At 37.9% G+C, this 11129-nt stretch overlaps 1 protein-coding gene across 1 annotated transcript in view; it reads left to right on the top strand.

Annotated features, from left to right (window-relative positions):
* The first annotated feature begins 5744 nt into the window (after window positions 1–5744).
* Window positions 5745–11129, top strand: part of NUP62CL (nucleoporin 62 C-terminal like) — a 73643-nt gene continuing 68258 nt past the window's right edge. The window contains exon 1 of the mRNA XM_057315384.1: window positions 5745–5942. The gene's annotated coding sequence lies outside the window, so the exon portion shown is untranslated. The remainder of the gene's footprint in view (window positions 5943–11129) is intronic.

Below are 11129 nucleotides of genomic sequence, written 5' to 3'. Positions count from 1 at the left end.
GTTCACACAAAATAAATGAACTGTTTTTATGGTTATAATAGTGATACTATATGTGTCTATAATGGAAATTTAAGGAAATAACACATTAAAAACATAAATAAGAAAAGATCGCCACGACCTATAATCCTACCAACCTTAGAATAATCCTTCACAGTCACATTTAGGGTAGGAATTCAGGGTCTTTAAACATCTTGGAAGTGTCACGGACTTTAATAATAACCTGCATAAAGCCTATTGCTAATGATTTGGGCATAAATATAATAGGAATTTTTCTACACCTCTGCTAATATTTTTTAAACATGATTTTATAAAATTAATTTACAGGAAACACTTCTTTAGTGCTGTTATTAAATGATCCACTAAAATTTCTGCATTGTGCCTAGAACAGTAATACAAAGGGATTCTCAAATGTGTGTTCATATAAAATCACCTGTCAAAATCAATCTGCGTGTAGATGGTGTCTTACAAACCTTCTGTTTTATTATGTTTTACTATTATTTTGACTTTCTTTTTTAAATGGAAAACAGATCTTAATGCTTATTGGAGATGTCAAGGGTATGAAACAAATGTGAAATTGTCTTGTACATCTAGTGTAGAGGCAGTACGTCATAGTGGTTTAGAGTAAGGTCTCCGGAGTCACGCTGCCTAGATAGTATCCATCATTTACTTCCCAGAACTGTGACGTCGGGCACATCATTTAAACTCTATACACCCCGTCTTCCTTACCAGTAAAATAGGAATAATAATAGTGCTACCTCATAGGGTTCTTACAAAGATTAAGTAGCTTCATACACGTCAAAGAGCTTAGAACTGTACCTTGCACATAGTAAGCACTCAACATAGGTTAGCTATTATTGGTCCTTCAAAAATTTAATTTTGCTGGGCATGAATATCACTTTTAATAATGATGTCAAATAAGTTCATGATAAAACTCATTACATTGGAAACTCATTAAATTGGGAAAGGTGAAATAAGTGGTGATAAAACAATCTTCTCTCACAGTATGGTCTGGTAGTCTGCTACGGAAATAAATAATTGACACATATTAAATTAAACAAAGAGGCTCTTGTTTATATTTCAAAAGTTCTAGTTGATTATGTGTTCATTAAATATTTACTGAACTTTTTATTGACACATTTTCTACCTTTGACAATAAAAGGGGAAATGAATCCAGGTCTCAGATGCAGCGATATGAACAATATTTTGAGTTGAGATTGCACAAACAATGAGGCTTTTATAAAACAAATATAGCAGAAATTGTTTTATTATTCCAGCATCTCCCCCCTTGCAAAATTGTTGTGATGGCCTTATTATGCAATGTAGGTGAAAGAGTTTGCTAAAATATGAAAAGCTGTATAAAATTATCACTACTATTTGGCACATACATAGTGCCTGCACACACAGATCCTTGATGATGAAGGTTGTGAGAGCTTAATGTTAGGCTGGTGAGAGGGGAATAAACTGGAACCTGTAAAGCTAACCCAGCAGAAAGGTATTCAGAAGTCCCAAATACAGTGTCTGAGGTAGCAATCATATATTTTCATTTGCTTGGCAGGGACATGGCAGCAATTTTTGGGATATAAGCAGTGTTTCAGGGCAGAAAGATTGAATAATCCTGGTTACAGGGAGGTCTGTTTAGGTGGGGTAGAACCCTGGTCCATAGGTGGGGGTAGAGGAGGCAGGGTCTGACTCTTGAGATTACTGGGGAGGTGGCAGCTAGATGAAGGTTCAGAATAGGGCAGGGCTCAACATCACAGCTGGAAAAGAAAACTAGGTACCGAATCAAAGCCTTTCTCATGTTACTCTGGGCAGCTACGTTATGAAGCGAGGCTATCATTCAGTGGGTACAGTGGATTTAGGGAAAGTAGATTTATTCTAAATCCCTACCATTTGGGAAGTAGCTCTGGCCTGGTTCTCATCTGGTGCAAGGCAGGGCAGTGTGAGCAGTGGGAAGCCATCCTTGTAAGCTGAGAGTCTCAAAAACCCGAGCTGGCATATAGTCAGCAGTTTATGAATACTGAATGAAGCATGATTAAATTCACACGAATATTGTATTTCAAAGTAGTCACCTTGGAAGGTTATACGCTGATGTAAATTGTGCTATCAGTGTTCAAAATATTTTGGAATTGCCTTCATATGTATCACCAAGAAAATAGGTATCATTATGGTATCACTCAGTTTGATTATACAACAGATTTGTCTCCAAGTGATTTCTAGATGCATCTAGATATCACATCTACTTTCAAAATATGAAGATTTGCTACTTTGAGGAGATTCAAAAGAATGTGCTACAGGCCTTAAGGCAATTCTAAAAGAGTATTTTCAAAGGTAAATTGAGCAATAACAACAGCAAGTGCATAGACTCCCAAAGTGACTGCTTTAAAGGGGTTGCCCCTTCTTGTGTTTGAGTATATAACAAATCATTCACAATAGTTTATAGTAACACTCTATATATCTGAAGCACATCAGGAATTAGACTTCTTAAGTTCCAAATTAGGCTGGCATAAAATGGCATAGATTCATAGGTAGCTAAATGGGTGTAGAGATGTCATAATGAAATTGGCACTTGAGCAAAAATAGTTTTTACCATACCAACCGTAATAAGAACCTGCAAACACAAAATAGGAAATCAAGACATGCTTGTTGATATAATATTTTGAGCAATAAATGAATCACCAGTACTTTGTGCATAACTAATTAAAGAGTTCAAAGGATCAAGAGAAAAACAGTGATATGAATTTTTGGAAAAAATAAATTTAATGGAAATGCAGATTCTACCACCTTTTTTAGAAGTCTAACAAATTAAGAATAATTTATTAAGCTTTATTGAAAACATTTACTTGACAGAGACATTAATTGGACAAACTAAAGCAAGATGCCTTTTTAGAAACTGTGCCCTGTTATTTATTTGTAGGGCTATCTTTCACCTGTAAATTTGACATATATTAGGTTCATCTTAAGCCTGGCAACAAAGGTCCTTTAAGATATCACCCCAACCTAATTTTCTGCCACTTCCTATTTATTCTCCTACATGCAATCTGTGTTCTGTTAGAAACTGAACTGCTTATTAAACATACTCTATGGGGCGCCTGGGTGGCTCAGTTGGTTAAGGGTCCAGGTCTTGATTTTGGCTCAGGTCATGATCTCAGGGTTGTGAGACTGAGCCTCTGCATCTGGGCTCCCAGCTCAGCGGAGTCTGCTTTGGAATTCTTTCTCCCTCTTCCTCTGCCCCTCCCCCCTCTAAAAAGTAAAATCTTAAAAAAAGAAAAACCCCTATAATCTCCTGCCTTTGTACCTTAGAATGTGTTCTTCCTTTTGCCTACTCAGTGTAGTGTAGTGACAAAAAAAAAAAAAAAATTCTAGAGCGACACTGCCTGAATCTGGTATTGCCACTTAAATAGGCCAAGAATAAATTGAAATTAAAGAAAATTTAAGTAGTAATTTCATTAAAAGCAAAATGTATTGCTAAATTGATTTGAGATTTGGTTCTTAGAAAATAAATTTTCTAGGCCCTTTGTTTTTATTTCTCTCATTCTCCTTTGCTGGGTGAATTACAAAGGCAGCATTTTCTGGATAGAGCCTATGATTTGCCCACATTAACGTGAGCCCTTAGGGCCTTCATACATAAAGGTGTGATTGGGGGAATCTTTCACTACCAGTCACAAAGAGCTAAAGAGACAGACACTTCAGAAACAGCTCATTACAGAAACACAGAAACCAGTTAAGGACTAAACAAGCTCAACCAGGATGTCTCCAGACCCAGGGCACTGAAGCAGTATCAGTAACCAGAGATTAAGTCAGACTCTGGTTGTGAGGGCTGGGGTCATGCCTTCTATTTCATTTGCCTCCATCCACAGTGTCAGTAGGGATGTTTCTTTGACTTGAACTAATTGGAGAAAAATCTAGGTGAAATTAGTGAAAACCCTGAATTACAGACTATTCAAAAGGAAAATTTTAGTAATTCAAGTATATATAGTAAATAAAACCAGGGTGATAAGGAATCACAACATAGTATCCTTTGGGAAATTGTTTAATAGGTAAACACATACCCCCATGTAAAGCACTGTTTATAGCTGACTGATTTCAAAGTATTCAAAATCCATTTACTCTCTTAAATAAATTTGGCATTTCTTCTACAACTTTATTTACATAATTCTTATTTAGCAATTCCTGTATTAAAATTCCTCTGAAAACACAAAAGTAAACATCATCTCTGCCTATGTCTGAATTAAATTACAGTATACTGGCTAATTTTTTTTTTTTACATTTTTGACAGCTATACACACCAATGATTATTAAAAACAATTCATTTTTGACTTTGTCTTTATAATACCAAGAATGATTTCCTTTTTTAGGTTTCAGACTTTCACTGCTATAAAATGTACCAAATCATAAGTAACTATGAGGACTTAACAGGGTTTTCTTACAAATTTAAAATATATTTAATAGAAGATGATTTTTGGAAGTACCTGGAATATTTCATAAATGACCTTCGTTTGATTTAATATTCCCTCTATTATTCTTTATTTTGGACAAACTTAATAGACTTTGCAGTAATTTTTGTGTCTTTCATTCTCACACTCCACCGCTATCTAAAAAGATGCTGAGACAGCAAATTTTCCTTCAGTACTTTGAAATTTTCTCCCTAAGTCAACAGGCCTGTTTAATTTCTTTGGGAAATAGTCTCTGTTCTGAATCCTTGTCACAAACAGGAAGCTCTTAGGAGAAGTCACCCCTAACTCTCTGGTCAAATTCTGTTCTCTTCCCATACGCAGATTTTATTTTTTGACACTGTTTCTTACCTCTTGACAGGTATAGTCCCACGACATAGAATACTCACTTTCCGATCAACTCTCGGTGAGTAGCAGCCTCGGTAAGGTAAGTACGAGTAGTCTTTGCACACGGCGCTTTAGCCCACTCAAGTACGGTCTGACTGTTTCTCAGTCCTCAACGGATCTGACCAACGACCGTTGGAACCCTCAGGCCACGGTGTTCACGTTCTCGCACACAGAGCATTGTCCACGTAGAAAGTGGAGCGGGCCATTTTTTTCAGTTTGAACAGCGTTATACCCCTTAAAAAATATATCCCAACCAAAGTACTCTGGGTAAATCATGCCTGTACATGTAAAACATGAACTTGGAGCACCTAGATCTACCTGTAAGGACACAATTTTCACTCTCAAATTAGTGTTAAAACCGTGTGTGTGAGTTGACAAAAGCATTGGGAAGCCTTCATGTGTTCATTTTGGCCTTCAGATGGTCAAATAGCATCTATTCCCCTGTATGGCAAAACTGTCCCATTTTTCACTAACAGCCTGACTAGACTGAGTTTTGTTAAAGCTGCTTCCAGCTTCTAGTGTCTAGGGCAGGGGAACTTAGGGAAAAGATCTGTACTACTTGCGACTTGTGGCTTTTTTGGGTATCTTTCAGAGTCGTAAGTACTCTAGAGTTCTCCCTAGTTTTCCCGATAGCCAGGGCATTTGAGGACCCTTTCTTTCCCCTTCCTAAAGTTCAGGTTTCCTCACCTGGGTCAGTTTTCGGGTCGCTGGCTGGGCTCCGAAAATAGACAGCTGAGAGCTCTGCGTCTCGCTGTTGCCTAGGTAACAATTTTGTTGCCCCCTCCACCCACCACCTCCGGGTTCCCGCTTGACTTTCCTGGCCAATCACAGTAGAGTTTCCTTTGAAACAGCACCAGAACCAACCAATCCGAACGCGCGCCAGTCAGGGTCAATGGCCGCCCTCTCAAGTTAACTAGGTGGACCCCAGTTAAGCGTCTGCCTCAGTTAGCGTCACTCCAGCAGCAACCTGCCCCCTGTAGAGGCCGTTTTTTTTTTCCTGCTCAGATTAGGCCCAGGCCCGCCTCTCCGGCCGCAGGACAGTCTCGGAGGTCCTACCCATTTACTTTGGGTCCCTGGTGGCAAGCGGCGGCGGCAGGCACCAAGGTAAGTTTGCTGGGTTTTCGTTTGTTCCAGTCCTCAGCAGGCTCGCTCATCATTACGCTTTTCCCACACGTGAATTCCAAACCGTACAACTCCTCCGGTGAATCCGGGGCAGCCTGGGTGGAAGGATAGGCTCGGTGGCCCGGGGGTTGAGGTTTTGCTGCAGTTCTGCACGCGCTCCCCACGCCCCCTCCCCGCCCCGCGAAAGAGACACGTGTTGCGGTTCTGTCCCGGCTCAGCGTCTGGGTGTGTGTGTGTGTGTGTGTGTGTGTGTATGTGTATGTATGTATGTATACCCGTGCACGCAGGTAAGGCGGTGTCGCGCTTCTTTTCTCAGCCCAGCTTGTGTTTGTGAGGAGGGGGCGTGTAGGGTGGGATCGCGCTTTTCCTCAGCTCAGCGTGTGTGTGTGTGTGTGTGTGTGTGTGTGTGTTGGGTTTGTGCTGCTTTTCTCGATTCAATGTGTGTGTGTATGTGTGCGCGCGCGCGAGGGGCGTGTTTGTGTGTAGGTGGGATCGCGCTTCTTTTCCTCGACTCAGCGTTTGTGTGTGTGTAGGGTGGGTTCTCACTTCTTTTCGTCTGCTGTGTGCAAGACTTCTGTGCCTGAACCCCGGGGGGGAGCATCCCTGGGGCCGCCAGAGCTACAGTCCCACTCCCAGTAACATAGAGGACCCGGTGCCCTGCTTTTCCCGCCTTGGAGTGGAGAAACGCAGATGCTCCGCCCGCTTGCCACTGCTTGGCAATCTGAGTGTCTTCATTTCACGTAGAGGTACAGTTGTGGCACTGGTTTCCCCTGAATTACATGGTTTGGTTTTAAACAAAAGGGAAAAAAGGGGGATGGCTTAATAAACATTTGGAGTTTTCGGAACTGATTAGTTGTGTTGGATAGTGGAGCCCATAATTCATTATTTGAATGTTGTAAGCAAACAGAGATAGGGTGGCTTTAATGGATGGTTACTTTTGGTTATCCAGGGATTGGAATTCGATTAATGAGTTAACTAAATTGCTTTCCTTCTTTTGGCGATCATGTTTTTCTAGCTTTCACCTTATCTGGTGACGGGACGGTGAAGCTTGAATAATTTGTCCATTCTACTTGTTATTACCACAGCAAACAAAAGAAAGATTTAAGTTATTGGCTAAAAGTAAAGTTACTGGCTTTTAGGCCAAATTAATTATACCACAATGCCCCTTATGACTATAGATGATTAGAGTTTAAGTTTCTTAAATTTTGTTATTTCTCTAGAAATTTGTGGAACGTAAGTTCTATGTATATGCTCTTTCTTGATTGCTTTTTTGTTACTATTCTGCCTCATTGTGCATTATTCTAAGTCAGAAATGCCTAGCTAGTATTTTTCAGACCTTTCTGCTGTGACCACAGTAAAAAATAAATTTTACGTTGTGCCCAAGTATATCCATATACATATACAATATATAATTGACAGCCATTTCACAAAAACAGTACTTACTACATGTGGTTCACTGTGATAGTCTCCATTATATATATAATATATAAAATATATATTTTTATTATAATCATTTATTTATATATTAATATATACAATATATTACACATAAATATATATTTTATTATATTTGTATATATTTATATATTATAAATATATATTTATAAACATATTTATTGTATTATATAAAATAGATAATAATATAAAATATATACTATTATAAAATAAATATAATATGATATATATTTAATGTAGACCACAACTCACTGATGAATTCTCACTCGCAGTTTGAAAAACACTGGCCTTCCATCTTTGGTTTTCAAACTTGTATGTGTTTAGGAATCACACAGGATGTTTGTCACTTTGGTGGAGAAAGAAAATTTTTCTCTGTCCCTCAAGATTCTTCTATCTGGACTAAGACTTAAATTGACATGAGACAGATTAAGAGGAGAAAAATCAAATTTAATTTTGTACATAAGGGGAATCTACAGACATGAAATTCCAGACAGGCAAAATGAGGTATATAAGTCATCCTGAACTAAGGAGAAAAGGGGGTCTGGGATTTCAAAGGGAAGCAACACAACTCACAAAAAGATGAAAAAGAGTAAATGTTTGGTAAACAAAGGTTTGCTGGGCCATTTAGAAACTGTAGGACATAGAGAGGACTTTAATCAAACAGGCTTTGCTAGGTTCCTTCCTGTCTACTATACCTAGTTCATATTATAATGTTATCTGTGGTGCTAGCTCTCTTGCTGGAGCGGGTTCTTTATCTAAAATCTTTTAGGCAGCTTTGGGAGGGGGAGGTCAGTTTCTTCCTGAGTCTTTGGACTTTGTTTTCATCTCAGCATAATCTTTATGCCAAAGTGGCTCATCTTGGGGCAGCCTGCCCTTGGCCCCTAAATTGCAAATACAGATTTCCCTGGCTTCAGGAACTGGTTCTGTGTGTCTTTGGTGGGGAAGGTGGTTCGTATAATGTATTTGAAGTGCTTGGTACAGTGCCAAATGTACAAATATTCAATAAATAATAGTTTACCTCTTGGGAAACAAATGCTATTTATCTTTGGGGATTCAATTGCCTCTTCAGGGTTTGGCCTGCCCCTAGCAAGGTGAAATCCAGTGCCTAGCACTGTTTTCCCCAGGGTTTAGGAGGTAGGAAGGTAGGGGATGAGCCCTGGATCTGAGATGAATCTTAGAGTACTTGACTTCCATGGAGAATTTTGTAAATACAGAAACTTAGAGATAGAAGAACACAAACATTACAGCATTTCAGTGATTAGCCCAGGATCACATTGTCAGTAAATGGATCTCAGAAGTCACTTAATAAAGTCTAATATTCTTGATAGCAGGTCAGATCTAGAGGCAGAAGTTGAAACAGGAAGAGAGCTTCTCTGACTTGCAGAGGCTACAGAATTTATGGCTTTTGACTACTGACTTGGCTTTAATGAAATGAAACTTGAGAGATCTAAAGAGTAAAAAATACACCTTAAAGTTTTTGTGGGTTATAGCTATGAAAAAGGGATTTAGTTTACCTAATTCTTCTATAATATATAGAACAACTGTCTTAAAACACTAGTAATTTGTTAAGCCAGCATTAAAAGAAATTAAATAAAGATTTTATTTATTTATTTGAGAGAGAGAGTGAATGAATGAGAGAGCACGTGCAGGATGAGGGGTAGGGGGAGAAGGAGAAGCAGACTCCCTACTGAACAGGAAGCCTGCCTACTCAGACTTGAAACCAGGACTCCAGGATGATGACCTGAGCCAAAGGAGGGCAGATGCCTAACTGACTGAGCCACCCAGATGCCCCATATGTATCCATATTTTTAAATTATTGTAATTCTTGCTTATATAAGTTTTGTTCCTTTTATTTAATACTGTTTCGGGAATTTTTTCTATGTGGTTGATAGGTTTCAAATTTTTATTAGTAATAGCATCCTAATGTTCCATAGAGTGAGATGGCCATAATTTACTCAGCCTAACTAACCAATCCAACAACAGAAAATTTATTTCCAGTAATTCCGCATTATCAATAACACTGTAAAGTTTGAGTTATTTAAAATCATTTATATAACTTTTACCTTCCATGAAACTCAAGAGGAATCCTAATGGGAAGGCCAAGGATCTGGACCTGAGATGCTAGTTTTTGGCCCCAATTAGATGTATGAATTTACCCATCTAGGTTTCTGTTGCTAGAGCAGCAGTGATCAACCATGATATCTATTGTACATATGAATTGACTGAATGTATTTTTTGAGTAATAAGTATAGACATTTTCAAATGATTTACTTTAAAAGCTATATGAATCATAGCAGATTCAAGCAGATTCAAGTGCCATAATAACACTCATGCTGATTAGCTTTCTTTATGAATATCTTTTCCAAAGATTATATGAGTGTGTATTCATTTGTAATTAAAAAATTTTTTATAAAGGAGCCAATTAAGTTGACTGGGAGAATAAAAGCTATAATTGGCCTTTATTAGCACATCTCCCTTTTCAAGCGCACATATTTATTTTCTGTCATTCTAAAACATTAGTCCTTCTTTTTAAAATTATAAAGTATTTCAAACAAAAGTACAGAGACTGTTCTACACCATCATCCATGTACCTACCATAGATTTAACGGTTGTTAATATTTTGCCATATTTTCTATAGGTATTGTTTTTTAAAGAACTAAAGCATTACGTAGCTAATTCTTTGTACCCCTTCCCAGTCTCATTTTTTTCCCATCCCAGAGATAATTGTTCTTCTGAAGTTGTTTTGTATTTTTCCAATCTGTGTTAAGTGTGTTCAAATATAGATGACCATAAATGATTTGTAATCTATTCTTTTTTTAAAGAGATTTTATTTATTTATTTATTTATTTATTTATTTATTTATTTGAGAGAGAGAGAGAGAGCACCAGCAAGGGGAGAGGGAGCAGAAGTGGGAGGGAGAGGGAGAGAGAGAAGCAGGCTCCCTGCTGAGCAGAGACCCTCCAACATGGGACTCTATCCCAGGACCCTGGGATCATGACCTGAGCTGAAGGCAGATGCTTAACTCACTGAGCCACCCAGATGCCCCTGTTTTGTAATCTGTTCTTTTGAATGCTCTTTAACATTTCCATCAACAATGTTCCATACGTGTCTTTTCAACTTACTTACTCTTCTGCAACTTTTTTGGGTCACCATTGTTTTTGAGATTTATCCAAATTGCTAAATACAGATAAAGTTTGCTATCTTTTATTGCTGTATTCCATTATGTAACTATGTCACTTTTAAAAAATCTCCATTCCCCTATTGTTGTTGGACGTTTAGATTGTTTCGAGTATACAAATATTCATATAAGCCATACAAATACTGTATGGTTCTAATATGAAGTTCCTAGAATAGACAAGCTCATAGAGATAGAAAATAAAATAGAGGTTACCAGGGGCTGCAGGAGTGGGGAATGGGGAGTTATTTTTCAGTGCCAAACTCTGACATTGAGAAGGTTTTGTAAATGGATAGTGGTGATAGTTGAACAACATTGTGAACATACTTAATGCCACTGAACTGTATGCTTAAAATGGTTAAAATGGTAAATTTTACATTATGTGTATTTTACCACAATCAAAAATGACAAACCTAAGAATTATGCTTATTTTTCAAAGGAATATACTTGATTGCCTTGTTTCTTGTGGAGTGACGCACAGAGATAAGTGAGTTTTATTTTTAAAAACAAACTTTAATTAAGTTATATTAACCAGATCT

Source organism: Ursus arctos, chromosome X (assembly GCF_023065955.2).
Source record: "Ursus arctos isolate Adak ecotype North America chromosome X, UrsArc2.0, whole genome shotgun sequence".
In the NCBI taxonomy this organism is placed as follows: Eukaryota; Metazoa; Chordata; class Mammalia; order Carnivora; family Ursidae; genus Ursus; species Ursus arctos.
Note: the sequence above shows the minus strand (reverse complement) of the source record. Positions and strands in the feature narration are given on the sequence as shown.